General features: G+C 38.5%; 1 protein-coding gene across 5 annotated transcripts in view; it reads left to right on the top strand.

The window, feature by feature from the left end:
- Positions 1-19,557, top strand: part of cadm1a (cell adhesion molecule 1a) — a 1,142,366-nt gene that overhangs the window by 1,115,408 nt on the left and 7,401 nt on the right. The window lies entirely within an intron of this gene.

Raw genomic sequence — 19,557 nt, forward strand, 5'->3', positions numbered from 1 at the left:
GTTGTCATCTATAGCCCGCATCTTGAAGTACTTCGAAAAATTATAAAAGAACTTCAGTTGATAATAAACAATGATGACATGCTGGGAGGTGTATTCCCTCTTCTCCCAGCATACAGACAACCACCAAACCTGCAGTAACTAATTGTCCGAAGCTCCCCGAGTGAACCAACAGAAAATGGCACATCTCCCTGCCTACAGAAAAGATGTTAAACCTGTGCTCACATTTATAATACAGACTGTGTAGTTATACCACACTGCCGACGAGAACATTGTATAAAGGGGTCATTTTCCTGCAGATCATCTAACGTGGTCTACCTAATTCTGTGTAGGAAATGTCCTGACACTGCACTCTGTGTGGGAGAAGCTGGACAAACACCCGGCCAAAGAATGATTTTCCACAGGTTCCATTAAGCTTGGCAACAGAGTTGTTCCTGTAGCAGCTCACTTCAACGGCCATGGACACTTTGAGAGGGACTTTAAAGTCACAGTGCTTATGGGCAACCTCAAGACAAAACAGGAGAGAAAGGAAGAAGAAGTTAAACCGATGCTAAAATTTAACACATTACAACACAGTTTAAATAGAGACATGCGATTTATGACCAGATGTGAGGACAATTTACATCTCTGTGACTGACCCAACTGACTTCATTACACATCCACATTGTATTGAACAACTCCTCAGAAACTTCAGAAGACTTTGCTGGGCAGTTATCGTATCAAAAGATCTGGACTATATGTTGTTCTCCTGTCCTGCTAAATGAATTTTAGCCCCAAGAGGTCTGTTCATTTTTGACATTGAAGATGAGCCATTTAGAGGTATAAATGCGAATGTGGTTTCTTTTTTTTGTGTGTATATAAGCACAGGGAAGTCCGGTTTCTGTACTACAACTTGCCTGAAGAAGGAGCCTGAGTTGCCTTGAAAGCTTGCATGTTGTAGTCTGTTCAGTTACCCAATAAAAGGTTCCATTTTGCTTCACTTCCCGTAGTAACCTTAGTAAAATGTAAAATTGGTGGCAAGCCCCAAATCAAAATATTAAATGTAATATTTACGTTTTATAAATGTATTTGTGGTTTATTTTCTTCAATTGCCCTGAGCAGTTTGGAGAATGTCTTGTTACATTTATTCAAAGCTCTTTCTAGGAAGTGAGACGTGTCCAGAATCTGCCACTTGCACCTCATGAGAATGTCAGTGTGACATCACTAATTACTGGACTTGGCAGGTGCCGACTGTGTACCACACATGTGTGTGCGTGTGTGTGTGTGTGTGTGTGTGTGTGTGCTCAATATGATAACGTGAAGGTAAATCTCCCAGAAAGTTGTTTAACTTTGTTTTTAGCATGATGATATTTACAAACAGCATTATGGACTCTGCAGCACAGGCAGCAGTCCAGCTTTAAATAAATGAAAGTAAATGCTGTTTAATGGGCTTTTAATTAGGTTCACTTGAGATTTTAATGAGTTTAATGAGGAGGACTGCTGCCTGTGGTATGTTGTAGCATCATGGCACGCTTTTCGCAATGCAACGGAATCTGGGAATCACACTGAAGAGATTTTTTAAGATCATGTTTGCCAATTAAGGGAAAATGGGGCCAGTTGAAAAGCATGTTAGTTTAAGGAACGATTTGCTGCACCTTGACCCACAGCTGCTCAGTCTGAGATTTAAGACACCGGGTGCTAGAGAGACTTTCTATGATTCAATTCAGAAATATTCATTAAAAGTGCCAGGGAGCTTTAACACTAAAACGCTGGCAACCATTTGTAAACCATCAGCCCATTTTCTGAGGCCCGTTTAGTCTGTTACAGGGTCTCATGGTTCCAGAGCCTGTCCCAGTAGCATTAGATGCCTGTCCATGGTAGAAAACATGTCCATTATTGAGTACACCACCAGGGTCACTAATAACTGGCCAATTAGGACCCCGTAATTAATGCAAAATGCACATCTTTAAGAAAAACAGACCCATGGAGCAAATGTGCAAACGCTCCACAGATTGCAATTCAAATCCTTGCAACTGTCGGGCAGCAGTGGCAACTACTGTGCCAAACAACCCAAAGCAATTAAAGTTACTTCAGGACTTGGCTTGGCTGCTTATTCCACAAGCAGTCCAGATAAACTAACGGACAACTTTCTAACTATATGCTTTATTAATTAGATTAGATTTAGATTTACTTTGTCACATATACACACTCAGGGGTATACCGTGAAATGTAGCTCAGTGAGCTGCCTGTACTGTGCAATAAAATAAAAAAGTATTTATTAAAAATAAATAAAGGTGTAGATTAAAAATAATTAAGTGTAATTATATAACACATGTACACATTCGAGATGTAATAATTGTTAAATAACTGTTAAACAATACAAAGTTAAATATAAATAATAGACTATTTTAACAATTCTGAGGAATGCCTGACAAGATGACCATTTATTATTTTTTTTATTTTTTGAATTGAAAGCCCTTTTTCAGTTTTTTGTTCTTGATTTGAGGCAACCTGCCAAATCCTAAACTGGATGTAGAAAGGGTGAGGGGGTCCTACATGACCCTGGCTACCATGGTAATGCTCTTTTTTGTACGTAGATCCTGTAGAGATGGTAGTGATTAATAATAATTATCAATAATTAATAAGTAATTAACATAAACGCACGTGGCTTCCAGTCTTCACTGTATACAAATGCAAAATATGAATGGATGAATACAGTGTTAGATTTCAGGCAGAATGTCAGATCACATCTGAATATTGCATTTTGCCTCTTACATTGAAATTGTGGCGTAGTGGTTTAGAATACCACTTAAAATTGGGGTCAGTGGTGGCACCCAGACAGAACCCTGAAAAAACAAGAAGTTGAACATTGAGAGGTGGTTGTGAGGACAACACAAAACCTTTTATTCTGCTGGAATCCAGGCACTTCTAGGCAGGTGGCACAAGTGCATTGAGAAGGGTGGGGACTACACTGAGAAATGACATTATCAGTTTTGTTAAGGTTTGTTCCATTTTGTAACTTTAGCTTGACTCCCCCTCGTATATAATCATGTACTCGGTACACATGATGACAATACAGTACTGTCACTCCTAGTTCTACTACTACTACTCCTACTTTGGTTTCATTGCTTTCAGTTTTTTGGTGAATTGCCTTATGGCTGCATAATCCTGATTTAGACTTTCATGTTTGCTCATTGTCTCTTTGGACCTTGCACGTTGCATGTCTGAGGGGGGTCATCCTCTGGCTGCTGTTTTTTTTTTTCTGCCAATCAAAAAGCTAATTAAAAGTTCAGGCTTAGTTATGGAATGCACTCTGGACCCCCTGGTGGGCAAAGTGAAGTAGAGAATTATAAACCACGCTGCACATGCTCTCCATGACACACTAACACTGCCAGCAAATTATTCATCTGAAGTGTGTCAAGAGATGCAAGTGGGCATCCTTCATACCAACAGCCTTTCTGTCTGCTGCATAATGCCTTACGGTGACCATGACTGTGAAGTCAGAAGTTTTCTTTCTATTTACATTTTCTTCTTTTTTAGTCAATCTGCTTTGTGTTCAGATCATATTGTGTGTATATATAATATATATATATATGTGTATTGGGATTAATAAAGTATCTATCTATCTATCTATCTATCTATCTATCTATCTATATATATATATATATATATATATATATATATAAAGAGCTTCTATAAAAAGCCAAATTTCCCCCTAGGAACACATAAAGTTCTATCTGTTCCCAAAGGCATGTGCCTTGAGTAAATTAGCAATTACATATTGGCATCATGAGGGTGTGTGCCACTGTCCAGTGAGCCCTGAGAAGGTTTCCTGCATTACACCCAGTGCTGCTGATACAGAGTGGAGTGGAGTGAAGTGAGTTTTGATGTTTTTTATTTTAGATTGAGGATGTTATATGTGCAGTTACAAATTCTGATTGGGAGACTAACACAGAAAGTGATAGCTAATGTTGTGTTGTGTAGAATTGCCAGTTGTGATTAAATGTGCCTTAACTATATACGTTATTACACAGAAACGTTTTCCTAAGGTAATAGAGTAATATGTCTCAAACCCAAATCAATAACCTACTGCATTTTTATGGACTCCTGACTTTCTACACCTGGAGACAAGGTTCAAGGTTGCTTTATTTAGTCATGTTTGCACAAGAAAACATGAAATTTGCCTTCTCAGTTGAATCTAATAATAAGATGGAAAGAAATGAAACAAAACAAATAGAGATATGTCAGGTTAAGGTAAGGCAGTTTGATAATGCATATTTATACAAAATTGTTACATACTGTATCAAACCTTAATAATTTTCTCCGATATTCCTTATTAAAAAGTTGTATGACACTAGGAAGAAAGCAATTTCTGGAACGATTTGTGTGGGTTTTCAAAGCAACTATCCTTCCTGATTTAATGAAGTTAAGTTCTACATGTAATGGATGTCTGTCGTCAGTTGAGATTATTTCTAATTTCTTTAGCATTCTCCTCTGACACACACTGGCCAGATCAACTACATCAGTCCCAATAACTTTAGATGCATGTTTAGTAATCTGCTGGGGTTTTCTAAAATTTTGGTTTGTTAGACCACTAAACCAGGCAATGAAACTGAAAGTGATAAAGACGGAATCATACTGCGATAAAAGGACAACATGAGGTCCTTGTCTACTTTAAATAGTTTGAGTTTATACGATGATTGCATTTAGAGAATATTTTTTGTGTATTTGCATTCCAGTTATGATTGTTCTTCAAGTTAGTTCTTAAGTAGTTATATTCATGCACTATTTCTATCTCCTCCCCCAAAACAACAATGGGTGAACTTATAGATTTATGTCTCTTAAAATCAAATGTCATTTCTTTGGTCTCTTTTATATTAAGAGTGAGAAAGTTTTTATTACACCAGTTTACCATACAGTCCACTTGATTTGGATAGTGGCTTTCATCCTCCCCAGATCTGTGTCCAATGAGCATGGTGTCATCCGCACATTTGATAATGGAGCAGTCGTCAATGTTCTGTCTCAGGTCAGAATACAGAATTGTATTCTCAGGTTGTATACAGAATAAATAGTAATGGTGAGAAGACACAGCTCTGTTTTTGAATGAATGACTTTTGAAAATGCATCCTGTACCTTGATTGTTTGTGAATGATTTAAAAGAAAGTTCTGAAACCATAATACGATAAAAGAGTTTTCATTCGCACTATTCAGTTTTATAGCAATGTCCTTTTTTGGCTAAAAATCTCATTTGTTTCTGCAGTGGGCTGGCGCCCTGCCAGGGTTTTTTCTCCTGCCTTGTGCCCTGTGTTGGCTGGGATTGGCTCCAGCAGATCCCCGCGACCCTGTAGTTAGGCTATAGCGGGTTGAATAATGGATGGATGGATCTCATTTGTCTTTTTATAACTAGGGGGATTTGCCCCCTGCTCACTTCACTCGCCAACCCCTTCCCCCACTCCGCCAGCGCTATACACCGTTGTGAAGAGGGGCGCTGAACACACCCAAATGAGATGCGGCTGCTTCTCCGCAAACCCCTCTTAAACGGTGATACAATGGGAAACGAACAGTTTTTTTATTTACCTCCTCTTTGCTCGATCAGCTGCTCAATAGCTGCACCGTGTGATCTGCATTTCGTGCGGCACTGCGAACATTTAAAAGCCTGTACAGCAAGACGTGAAAATGTCTCTCTGTCTCTCTTCAAAACATCTCTCTTCCAAAGATCATGTCTCATCGTAGGAAAAAAGTCTTGTATCGTCGCAAGATTTTTTTTTATAATAGACAATTTAAGCAAAGCCAATCCACATTATGCAGACTTTCCGAATCTGACTCTGCACCTTTCATATCATGTATGTTTACTTCTGTTCACCTTCTTTTTGCTGTTTGGAGAATTACATGTTTACCTTCCTTCAAATGCTATGTCAGATAAGTAGCCTGTCAGATATCAGTAGTGTCTATGTGAAAAATATGGTTTTAAAACCTCATTCATACTTAAGTCAAGTGCATATTTATTCAGTTTCTTAACAAGAGGGTTTGTTTAATTGAAAGTTTTTTTGTGTGTTTTATTTGAACAATTTTAAGTTGCACGTTGGCCCCATGGCACAGTTACCTTAGTGTTTCTGAGTTTTGGACTCCATGGGACTTCTTTCCATGTCTGAACGCATTACCTGCGGGCACTCTGGTTTCCTCTCATATCCCAATTAAAGGCAGATTTGTTGATTGGGGTCTCAAAACTGGGCAAGTCTGAGTGTGTACATGAATGTGCAACATACAAAGGGCAGCCTGTAGCACACGAGGTGTTGTTGTGTAGGATGAATGCTCATTGTCCATGTGTAGTTTTACACATTCTCCCATGTCTGTCTCGATTCCAAACTGTCCCAGTGTGGTGGTCCATGTGTGTTTGAATTATCCCTGAGATGGGCTGACACCTTGTCCAGGGTTGCTTCTTGGCTTGTGCCCCGTTCTATTGAGATATGCTCCAGTCCTCATGATTTGAATTAAGTGAGTCTTAGAAAGTTATTGTAGATTTTTGAAAATAAAACCTTAATTTCATACTGGGCTTACTAAGTCCAAGAACAAATGCAAGGACTGGAATCCTCTTTGCTCATTGACTACAAGTGCAAACACATGGAATCAAAGCTGAATAACACATAATTTCCATCCAAGTTGTTTTTTGTCATTTTAATTTAAATTGTTCAACCATATAACATTTATGTATATATAAATTATCAAATTAAGTTAAAGACACAGTAAAACACAATGGATGTTAATTAACTAGATAAAGAAATGATGCCAGCATACAGTCTAATGCTCTAAAGTTCACATTGGAATTCTGAATTGGATTAGGAGGGTGGAGAAAGTTATGTTATGTTAGGGTCTGGTGATGATGATGATGGAAGGAGAACCAAAACTAGAGATGTTTTTTCTTACATAACAATTTCTTGGTTGCCATACTCAGGTTAGTGTAGGATGGAGCTCCAAATGAACCACATGAAAAAGCAGGTTCAGAAAGTGGATGGCTTATCAAAGCTGCTTAATCTAGTTTGGGGTATGGGGACTGGAGCCTAACCCGGCAATAATGGGCACAAGATTAAAATTCATCCCTGACTGAGGTGCAAAGTCCACTGGCAGCCAAGCTCACGCTCACATAGCTAAGTACCTGAAAGAAACTCATTAAGACACAGGTAGGCCATGCGAAGTTCACCAGTCTTCAACTGTGTGGACTCTGAAGCTGGGAAGCACAAACCACTGTGTCCCTCAAATGCTGAAGAAAAGGATAGGGGATGTCTAAGATATATCATTTTCCAGTGCATACTCCTCAGTATCCCATGATGTCTCACGACCATTCATTGTATGAGTATGGTAGCTTATTCTTCAATTTGCATTAGAGTTAAGTCAAAGAAAAATGATTGTTTATACATTTCACCCACGTTTCCTCTATACATGATATTTTAAAGCAATAATATTGTCATAACTTTCATAAAATACCATAGCTTCATGTCAGAGGTGTCTGATCTATATTTTGTTGCATCTTCTGATTTTCACAAAAGTAGAATACAACTCGGTAGGAAATTACCCCGAAACAGATGGTTCTCAGGCACCTAAATTACTGGCAAACAATCTGAATTTTTCTCCAAATCAATTTTTCCTTTCTGCTTATTTAGTTCTTTACTTTTTCTTGGCTCTTTCTTTATAGCGAATGCACCCTCAGTACAGAAGGTGCCGTATAAAAGCAGATACTCCGCAAGTGTTTCAAAATTCTGGAATTGGCAGAAATATGAGGACATCTTTAGAACAGACGTGAGAAAAAATACACCTGTTTAGTCTGACAAAGACTGAACGCCTTTAAAGAAAGGAATTCCACATAATAAAGGACCAGCTGGGGGACTGACAGACATCATGAATGGTTGATATTAGTCCCTTGTGATATGACAAGTTTTAAAAGTGTCCCATGTTAGTGAATACGGATGCCTGGTATGGTGTCCATCTAACAAGGAGGATGACTGTGATAAATGAACTTTTAATAGGGTTTTTCCGAGAGCAAGGACATTTCCAGTCAATTAATTAATCAGTCTAGTTTGTATGTTATGAATTACATTCTCCACACCTCCTTTGAACAAGGATGGAAATGGTGGGAATCCTGTAGTTGTAGTGTTTACTCAGACAGCCCCCTTTTTGCCACAGTGATTTTCATTGCAGTTAAATGCTGAAGATCTTCTGTCTTTTTAAGTGGTAGTAGCTGACATACATGTCTAAGACAGGTTGAAATCTAAGCACTCAGTGTAGACTTCAGCTTTTTTATTTGATACCTGGGTTGTCCATTTCGTCTTTTTTAATAATGCACACCCTTGCGGTGGCCTTCTCTTCATAGAGCTGCCCATTTTTTGTTGCTTCTTCTTTGTGTTATTTGTCAAACTGACCATTCTTATAGTCAAAATGTTTTGCTGGGAAAATGCATTGGTGGTCGCTACCGCATTGGCCTGGTTTAGCCACTCAAGCCTAGCTGTGACCAGGCTTTGGTTTCCTGGCATTTGTGTCAATTTATCGTTATCACTCATCTATTACCCACTATGCAGAGTATTTAGCATTACAGCTACAAACCTCATTCAGGTGGCCTGAGAGGGTACAGAATGTTGCTAACCAAACTGCTATTATGGGTGTATAACCTTGAACAGCTTAATAGGCCAATAAGACCAATTCTAATCTTTTTAGACCCTTATTTGGTATTTTTCTTATACTTTACTCATTTTAAACTGAAATCCATTAAAGAGAGACAAACCATCTGCATTCATCAATCTATATGCAGTACATAAAATATTTATATATTTATATATATATATATTATTCATATTTATATATATATATATATATATATATATATATATATATATATATATATATATTCATTGCATTCATAGTCTGTGTCACAATCTGATTGTATGGCTGGTTACCTACCAGGTAACGCTTGTGGTTGGTCAGCAAGTCAGCTAACATCCGCCACGGTGCCCTCATTTCAGTTGCGAGAAGCAGCCTGATGAGCCCAGAATTAGGGCAAAACACGTGTCGCGTACTCTTTGCATTATTTGACAGTAAACTATCTCAACCATATATATATATATATATATATATATATATATATATACACTAGCTGTCTCCCACAGCTTCGCCCAGATAGTAGTGAAACAGGACAAACTTTAAATATCAATAAAAAAAAAGAAAGATGGAATTCTGGCCAAGCGGAAGGTAGGTACACTCCAGCGTCAGATGTTGGCACTGTATTTGATCATGTTCAGGTCTGACGGGAGAGCGTCCCCCACGTTGAGAGAAAAGCACATGGCCGTGATATCTCTGGTAATCAGCAGCTACCCTCTAAAACACACAGAGCTCTGATCACTCTCTCTCAAAAACATCAAACGTTATTCCTTAACAATCTGTAGATGATAATGTCTGTTGAACAAACGGGTATTGCCAGATAAGCGGAGGCAGGGTGAACTCCAACACGTGGTGAGAGGTAGACCGATTCTAATGAAGGCTGGCGCATGAGTGAGGAGGACTCCGCCCCTCAGCCCGTAGCCGCTTTCTCGGATTTACACAAATTGGTACCGCAAGCAAACTATGATACTTAGTGCAATGAGAGAAGTTGCAAAATCAACCAGAGTGTTCAAGCAAAATATAGAAAATAACCCGATCCAAACCCGTTAAGTAGTTCTCTCGTGAAAGTGGACAGTCATACAGACAGACAGACAGTGGATTTTATATATACTGTATAGAGATATACATAAACACTTTTATGTATATTTGTAATATGGTCTGATCCTTACCGAAGTTCCAAAAAATGAATAAACACAATCTATTTTAACTATTAACGCACAAATGGTTGTATTGTTCTTATACATATCACATACAGTATATCATTTAACTATTCACAGTGTAGGTTGGATCTCAAGGCTGATGATTTCAAGAAAAGCTAACTGGAGTGAGGAGATTGCAAGCCTCGAGTCCAATTAATGAAATAAAATAGGCTTAGAGATACTTTGACCTTTTAAAAACATTCAAATATATTCAGTTTACTGTTCACAAGAAACATTTGCTGATGAGATGCATGCCTTACAAAATAGAAATCTTACAAGATCTGTGATCAACAGTTGTTGATTTGCATAAAGCTGGGAAGGGTTACAGAGCAATTTCAAAGAGTTTAAATATTCGTCAGTCCACAGTTAGACAGATGATTTAGTACTGTTGCTGGTCTCCCTAGAAGTGGAAGCCAGTCAAGATGACTCCAAAGGCACCATGCAGAGTGCTCAATGACGTAAAAAAAGAACTCTAGAGCTAATAGTTAAGGATGTGAGGACAGAGCTTTTCACGGAGAGAGAGAGAGATTTTCACAGAGAAGGATAGGCACATGGACTTCATTTACAAATAAAGGTAAGACCATAACGGTTTTCAATTTTATAAAAAGTGGGATCGGACTAAGAAAAAAACAATCCAATATTTAAAAACTAAATGTTGTCCTTAAATAAAATATTCTTTTGTTTTTCTTGTTATCCTTTTGTTTATCAGTCTCTATTAAAATTGCTTAAAGCATCAGAATAAAACACTTAAAAAAAAAAAGTAAATATTTCAATTAAGGTCAAACTGAAATCCTTTTTGTGTCCTGCGGTGGGTTGGCACCCTGCCCGGGATTGATTCCTGCCTTGTGCCCTGTGTTGGCTGGGATTGGCTCCAGCAGACCCCCGTGACCCTGTGTTCGGATTCAGCGGGTTGGGAAATGGATGGATGGATGGATGAAATCCTTTTTATTTGTACACCACTCCATACTTTCATTTGTATTGAATAAGTATAAATTGTGGAATTGCAACAGCAAATTTAGAACACATGGAGAGTGCAGAGCAAGTGCGCTCTCTCCGCTTTTTCTCACCGCTATAAATGTAACGTTCTTTCTTAACCAAATATGTACCTTACCTATGTGTGTGTAAAGAATGTTGATGAGATATGAAACATCACCAGTAGTCAGTATGCATGCTGCCAATTGAATGGTGAATAAGCTACTGTTTTGGGTTCATATACTGTATTTGTAAATCTGACTCTGAAGGAGTCAGTGCCTTACCAGCCGTGAACCTCACCGCACGTCACTGTTCAATATAAGCATGAAAGATTATAATTACTTGTGTGTTCTTAGCTTAAGCATATTGCGTTTGTCTACACTTGTGACTTGGATGATGATCTGATCACATTTTATGGCAGGTCATTCTAAAGGATTCACATATTTTTTCAAGATTTAAATCAATGCCACTTCAAGTACATTTTTGTTTCATTTCCATTCAAATCAATATCAGCACCCCTTCAAAGGGTAGTTCAAAATTCAACTGCCAGCCATCCCAAGTCAGCCACACTCTGAAAATGATTTCACAGGCGAATAATGAGAATTTTATTTGGATAGAAGACATCGGAAAAGGCACTGCATTATGTGCACCCAGAAGTGAAAGAAAATGAAAAGACTTAGCAATGGCGGATCAGAACCACCCACTGCAATTAATTAAAAAGCTGCATAAAAGAGCTGTATGAAGCAACCTCAGGAGCAGCTCTGGTATCCAGTGTTAAATAATGACTCTTCTGTCTTGATTTAAATCCTGATGCTAATCAGGGTGTGAGCATGTGCTGATGGCAACCACCGCCTGACGAACCACCTGGATTGGGACCCGAGTGCAGCGGGTGACACCTCAGCAACACACTGGAACAGGTTTCTCTTATATTAGCAGGTAGATCATTCCAGATTCTGGGCTGCCATACTACTTTTATTTTTTCTCAAAATTTTAAGGATTACCATGTGTATCCTGGAGTATAGGCACTGTAATGTAAAGGAGAGGCCAAATTATTTATGGCTGTATGTAAGAAAGTGACCTCAGGTCATTCCAGTGAGATTCCTCCTGCCCAACCTTAGTGGGTCTAAACTTGGAGGTGGAGACCTCTGTGAATAATGGACTCTAAGCTTAGGGGTGTCTGATGCATCTGTGTGAGCCATTTGAAGAGCATGAGGGTCATACATTTTACTCACATCTCATAACGTCATCCATCCTACTAGGTGTTAGGCAGCACCCTTGTTCATGCCACCCACTTCAGCCACTGTCGCATGTTGCTTTGGCAAGAGTTTGTGTTTGTGCAGTGAGCCCCCTGTTTATCCTTATAGATACAGGACATTAATGTAGAAGTTTACAGCAAGTCAAACTAGGGGAGCTTCTAATGTGTGATGGTATCAGGGTCTTGGGGTTTTGATCATGTAGATTTTCATATATAACATCAAGGACTGGAAAGGGGGTGGTCCCTCTTGGGGTTTCATGTTTGCTGATGTTCAATTATTGATTCTATAAGTAAAACTACACAAAATGATCAGGGGCTTGACCAAACATACCAGAGGTTTAAGTCTCTGGAGCCTCTCCTTCCAGACACCACTAAGTCAGACGGTGGGACTCAAATGGGTTTAGAGGTTTTTTAGATCCTCATTGTCAAGTGTACAAAGCACAGTGAAATTCTTACTCGCATGTGCTAAACACTTTGTGGTAACAGGATTAGTGAGTAGAGCTACTCTGCGTTGAAACTTCCATCATCCTTACCTAAAGTTTGGAATGCTAGAATTAGAACTTTGACCACAGCTTTGTGGAGTTCCATATTGGTAGATGAGCTGCAGAGCTCACCTTGTTGTAATGCATTACATTGTGTACTTAAGCCATGTAAACAATGGATTAGTAGAACTGAATATAACCCAATGGCCAGTAAATTGTATCACCGTTAAAACTGTTTTTAATGCTAAGTAATTTGAATGCATTGCTTTTTAAAAATATTTTTGCAAAATTAAATTTAATTTGTACTTTATGTTTTATTACATAAAACCTTCAGCATTGCTGTAATATCTTTTTTTTTTCTCCTGGCGGCTCCCTGCATCTAGTTGGGCTCACTGGACCTTCTCATGGATACTAATCAGCCTTATTTTTATAATTTTCAAACCCTTTTTGCTGACTGCCTTATTTTAATTACAGTGGTACAGCAGGGCAGAATAACCAAAGATTTTTTTTTTATAAAATACAACAAGAAAAAAAAAAACTCAGATTTTTCAAGAGTAATAGCATTACTCTTAAACCGAGGGTCTGCAGAATAAGAAATTTGTCTTTGCTCAATGGCTCCTGTTTATTTCTGCTCATGTCTGCCGCCACCACTTTCCAGGCCATTGCAAACCGGGGCATATTAACATCTTAATAGGAAACGGTGTTAAAGTGCGTCTTTACCTCCACTTTGACAAGAGCGAATTAGGTGTCAGAAGGGTTTCTGCTGACTTTAATTGAATCTGCACTCTGGAAAGGAAATCTAAAGACAAAATAACCTATTAGGATTATCAAGTAATGTTTCACTGCTGTGATGGCAGGCTGACCGCAGTCCCATACCCTTTGACTTGCTCCAGAATTGTTTATTGGGTGAATTGTTATGAAATCCCTGATGACATTTGATATTGTTTTTGTGTAAACGTACCTTGTATTATTTTTATAAACCATATTACATTTTTGATAACATGTAATGCCTCTTATTTCAGTGGACTATATATCATTTTATACTAATTTCCCAGCTTACTACATTAAAGCTGGGCATCGTTACATGTACTTAAAATACATAATCATGTATGAAATAAGAAAGAGGATTGCCTATCATTATACACCATTACTTGAGTTACACCGTTAATTGGACAATGTCATTGCATACTTCCACTATCTCTGTGTAATAGCAGCCTCCGTATGCATGGTATAATAAGGCTAAAGTGTTTTGTATTTCTTTCATGAATTTTATTTTATCCACATAGAACTTCTTGCAACTTCCGAAAGTATCATGAATAGCCCAAGAGATTTTGAATTGCAAATGGAAAATGTTGAAGAGGCCCCGCTTCAGCTGGATTACAATACAACTGCCTGTCCTGCAACCTTTCTTCTTCCCTGAAGCATTTTCATTTCAATTTTAATCTCATTTCAAGTTTATTTTTACGGTGCTTTGAAATGAAAACTTTTTTTTTTCCCTGTCTTCCAGCCCTTAGCCTTGTACACTTCATTTTAAATCAGAATTGAAGGTATTGATAGAAATCATATGACCCACGTTTAGCAGTAACAGCCGCTCCCATTTCAGCTTGAGCAACTGCTATTACCGTTGGTTGTCATGGATTCGTACATTTGATCAATACACTTCAAATATTATTAGGGTTTTAGAGCTGCAAACATCTGCCCTGTCCTTTACTGAGAAAGATATAAATCTTTCTTAAAAATTGACTGAGATTTGCACTTTCAGCCCTGCAGGCTAAACATATTTCTTTTGCTTTGACTAAGGACAGCACTGGCAAGCAGATTTATTTTCTGACTTGTGCTTGCATTGTAAGATTGAAACTGAGATCCTTCAAATATCACTTCACAAATCATGTAAAAGTTGGACTATTTTACTGTTTCAGGTGTCGCTGTGCTTAAATTGTGAGGTGGGCCTCATGCTTCACTTTAATCGAACTGTCACGGTTCACTTAAAAAGCTGCCTTTGCGTAACACCTTTGTGCCTGTCTTTCATTCACATTACATGTTGAATCCAAACCAAATACAGGCCTTTGATGTCTGGCATTAATTAATGACATGACAGCACCGTGCTTTGCAGTGCAGCTTCACAATCCCTATGCTGAGTCTCTACAGTCAAATCACTAGTTATGTAGTGTCTTACATGTTCTACCCGTGTCCATAGGACTGTTTTCTGTTTATTGTAGCTTCCTCTGAGTCCTCAGGTCCCCTGGGGCTGCAAGTTTTTGGTCTAACCAGTGTCAAAATGAACAAGTCATTTTACCTCTAAATTTGGTTTGATTAGCTGGTGGTCTTTTTTCTTTTGTTCTACAAATACAAAATAGTAGCAGAGGTAGCGAGTAAGAAATTAAAGAAAACTCTGAGGTGGGAAAATAAAGAACTAAAATGGATGTTACAAAAGAAAGAGCAGCTGTGTAAGGCATGTAAGGCTAGTAATTCTGGCGCTAACTGTAGGGCATATGAGAGCAATGGTTAAAAAGGATAATAGGAAGTCTAAACGACAGTTGGAAAGAAATATTGCAGGAAAGGTGAAAGAAGACCCAAAGAAATTATTTTACTATCTTAGTAGTAACTGAACAAACAAAGAGGAGATGAAGACTATTAGGTACAGTAAAGGTGAGTTAGAATATACAGTGTAATGATGAATGCTTTAAACTTGCACTGTATTGAAGTTTAATATGTTTGAAGAAACTGATTACCTCCCAAAAGTAACAGGGATTACTAAGGAGGTGCTTAGTGACTTGGAAATTGTAGAGGAAGAAGTACTACATGGATTAAAGAGGGTGACATCTAACAAATCAACAGGACCAGATGACATTGATCCTCAACGTCCTAAAGAAGTTAGTAAGGGAGAGAGTAGGTTAGGAGCGCACACGCTGATACAGCACATTGCCGCACCCACCACATGACAAACCAACTCAGGATCCCAGATTGGGACCCGAGTGCAGCCATGCAATGGGTGACACCTCAGCACCACACTAGTTCAGATGGAATGGAACAGTGTGAGGTTTCTTACGGTGGCTGGAGTGCCAATTCTGCCACCAGCCCCCAAATTTTTCCCTGCAGTTTGGAGGGCCTACATGCAGGGCTGAATGCAGGCTAACTTCATACCCAGGACAGAGCAATTGCGAGTTAAGGGCCTTGCTCAGGGGCCCAACGAAGTACAGTCACTTTTACATAATTTGCACTGGCAGCCTTCCGATTGCCAGTGCAAATCCCTAGCCTTAGAGTCACCACTCCGCCCGAAGTTAGTAAGTACATACCGTATATAAACCCCTGACACATATTTTCTAAACTTTTTGCACACTGTGGAAATTTCTAAAATTAAAGGATACCAAAGACTATCCTGTTGTATAAAAAAGGGTGACTGGGCTGATCCAAGTAAGCCTAATTGGAATCACAGTTAAATTAATGGAATCAATTGTTTAGGAAAAGATCGAGCAGCACATGTGTAGAACGGGAATATTTGCAAAAACTCTGCACGGGTTCAGACAAGGAAAGTCACGTTTCGCTAATATGCTGGAATTCTATGAGGAAGCAGCCTAAGGATACAGTCAGAAAGGTACATATGATGTAATTTATCTTGATTTTCAGAAGACTTTTTATAAGGCACCACATGAAAGGTTAGTGATCAAACCAAAAGAAGAGGGAATTCAAGGCCTGCTATGTAGGTGGGTACAAAAGTTGTTCAATCACAGCAGGCAAAGGGTAATGTGAGGGAACGTTTCCAGAATTAATTGATGTTAAAAGTGGTGTACCTCATGGATCAGTGCTGGGGCCACTTCTCTTTTAAATAAAAAAAAATCTGGATAAAAATATAATCATTGTGGAGTACAAGTCAAGGGAGGTTATGCTTAAGTTATATAGGTACGAGTGAGGCATCACATGGAGTACTGTGTACAGTTTTAGTCTCCATACTACAAAAAAGACAGACATAGTAGTGAGAGGAGGAGAGGAGAGCGACTGGGATGATTCTGGAACTGAAAGGTATGAGTAATCAAGAGAGACTGAAGGAGCTGAACCTTTTCAGTATAAGGAACCAGGAAATAAGAGGGGACAGCATTGAAATGTTTGAAATTATGAAAGGAATTAGTAGAGTAGATCCCAATTGTTACTTTAAAATAAACTCTGCATCAAGAACACATGGGACATGGTTGGAAACTTGTTAAAGGCAGATTTCACACAAATGTTATAAGATTTTTCTTCACACAAAGAACCATAAACATATAAATTATCAAGAAATGTAGTGAAGAGTAGGACTTTATGGACCTTCAGATTTCAAGTTGTTATTTTAAAGAAATCACTTGCATAGGATTGGCGAGTTTGTTGGGCTGAATGGCTAGTTCTTGTTAAAATGTTATTAATGTTCTAATATTTTGTAATAATAAACAGCTTATTTGTGTGATGGTACTTTTAATTGTAATTATATTTTACATTTTAATTTTACAAATAGAATAACAGTTTTACAAAGTAAATAATAATACTGTGTTTAATTAAAGTTACACAAACTATAAAAATACAAATCACTGAAATTCTGAAAGAAGCAGTATGGGACCTTCAGATCTCGACTTGATGTTATTTTGGACAATTTTGGTGAATAGGATGGCGATGTCAGTGGACTAAATGGCCTGTTCTCATTGCAATTTTTCGAATGTTTTGCCGAATGAAGATTCAGCTCACATGAACAGTCAAGTTTGCACAAATGGTCTAGAAGTGCAAGCTTCTCATTTTTATAATGGATTTTATCAATGTGTGCTGTTTTGTTCTAGAAAATTAAAAGAAAATTAACTGGTCCTAGAATGTTTTGACGTTAGGATGCTGCTTCAGTCAGCATGGCCTCAAATAAGGCAATTGACTACACGTTTTTAGTGAAAATGATTTGGGGGCACAATACATGCCATTTTCAGTGTCATTAAATTTCATCACTAAACTGTACAGCATAATTCCATTAGACTTTGCCAGAACAATGGCTGGACTTGAGCAAGACACATCTTCATGTCAGCAGGTTTTAATTTTTCTTTAGAATTCACTTTAGGGATGGACTACTGCCTACTGTGCTACTGCCTCACAGTATGAAATCCAGGGTTCAGGTCCCAGGTCCTGTCTGTGTAGAGTTTACATGTCTGTGTGGGTTTCCTCACACTGTCCAAAGAAATACAGGTTAAGTGGATTGGTGATGCTGAATTGTCCACTTATGTGTGTGTGGTGTGTTCAAGTGTGTGTTCACCCTGTGATGGACTGGCACCATGACCATGGGATTGTTCCTGCCTCGCACCTTATTATTGCTGGGATAGGTTCCACTCCTCCATGACCTTGCTCGGGATCAAATGGCCTAAGAAAATGGTGTGGTACATTGTTTAACTTATGGACATGTCCTAACTTGAGGAGCATTAAGATTTAAAAGGACAAGCCCATCTGCCTGTGATACATCATCGTTTGTGCATTATAATTTTTGCAGATGTGATATGGATTGTTTTTCTGAATCCTGAATCCCTAAATCTTAATCAGTGTCCCACAGCAGGCCTCAGCTGTACTGCTTAGATGTCTCCTCTATGACAAATATTTATGAAGGAGCTGATTTAGCAGATTTAGACATTATCTGCTTTTGTTGTCACTACTGCATAGGCAATGGAAGGTCATGAACCCAAAGTAGAATGAGCAAAGGGGATGATGATAATGATGATGATGATGGATTGAGCTTATATTGACTGCCTCAGATGTTTTTTGGATGCCACATTCCAATTTCTTTTATGTGTCAAAATCACTTTGGTCTTTCTAAGGGCCGCTTTTTTATTGACAGAGCTTGCTAGAAAAATATCATTCCAAAATTCATATGTTAAAATGTACATTTTTTTTTTTTCATCTGAAGAACTTCCATCTGAAGTCATTTCAGGGATTTTCAGGAGCTACCAAATAAAGCCCTTTTGTGGACAAACTACAAGAGCATTAAGAGCATATGAGAAGCTCTTAATATGGCATATTTCAGAAAATGATAAATAACCGTTCTGCATTTTTTTAAAGCTTTATTAAAACCAAATGAAATGGCCTCGTTACATAGCAGTAAGTGACTGCTGATGCATTACAGGTTGTAGTTTAAATTGTCTCCAGTGCAGTGAAATCTTTACTTGCATGTCTGCCCAACATGCAAAAAGTCACAACACTCTGGTGCAATTATAAGTAAGAGTATATCTTCTTCTTCTTCTTCTTTCGGTTGCTCCCGTTAAAGGTTGCCACAGCAGATCATCTTGTTCCATATCTTCCTGTCGTCTGCATCTTGCTCTGTCAATAAGTAAGAGTATATAAAATACATAAATACATAATTTAGCCCAGGTTCTATTGTTTGTCCTATCTATGCGGAGTTTACATGTTATCTCTGTGTCCACACTCAAATTGGACATTTCAGGTTGATTAGCACCTAAAAGTGACAGAGCTTGGATAATTGCATTAGTGACCCCAATGATGAACTGGCACACCATTCAAGGATATTTAATGCCGTGCATGTATTGCTTCCAGGATCCAACTACAGTAAGACATTGAAAGAAAGATTTGATAAATGAAGAAATTAAAGGTATACAGTGGTAGGATAAATTACGAGAGAAAAATTAATTCCTTAATAAAAGTTGAATAAACAAGAAAGGGTTCACATCCCGGGTCCTCCCTGCGTGGAGTTTGCATGTTCTCCCCGTGTCTGCGTGGGTTTCCTCCGGGTGCTACGGTTTTCTCCCACAGTCCAAAGACATGCAGGTTAGGTGGATTGGTGATTCTAGATTGTCCCTAGTGTGTGCTTGGTGTGTGTGTGTGTGCCCTGCGGTGGGCTGGCGCCCTGCCCGGGGTTTGTTCCCTGCTTTGCACCCTGTGTTGGCTGGGATTGGCTCCAGCAAACCCCCATGACCCTGTAGTTAGGATGTAGCGGGTTGGATAATGGATAATGGATGGAAAAACTAGAAAGTCTTCTGTACTAAAAAGAAAAATCTTCATACAGTGTAGTGTTTTT

Source organism: Erpetoichthys calabaricus, chromosome 9, assembly GCF_900747795.2.
Source record: "Erpetoichthys calabaricus chromosome 9, fErpCal1.3, whole genome shotgun sequence".
In the NCBI taxonomy this organism is placed as follows: domain Eukaryota; kingdom Metazoa; phylum Chordata; class Cladistia; order Polypteriformes; family Polypteridae; genus Erpetoichthys; species Erpetoichthys calabaricus.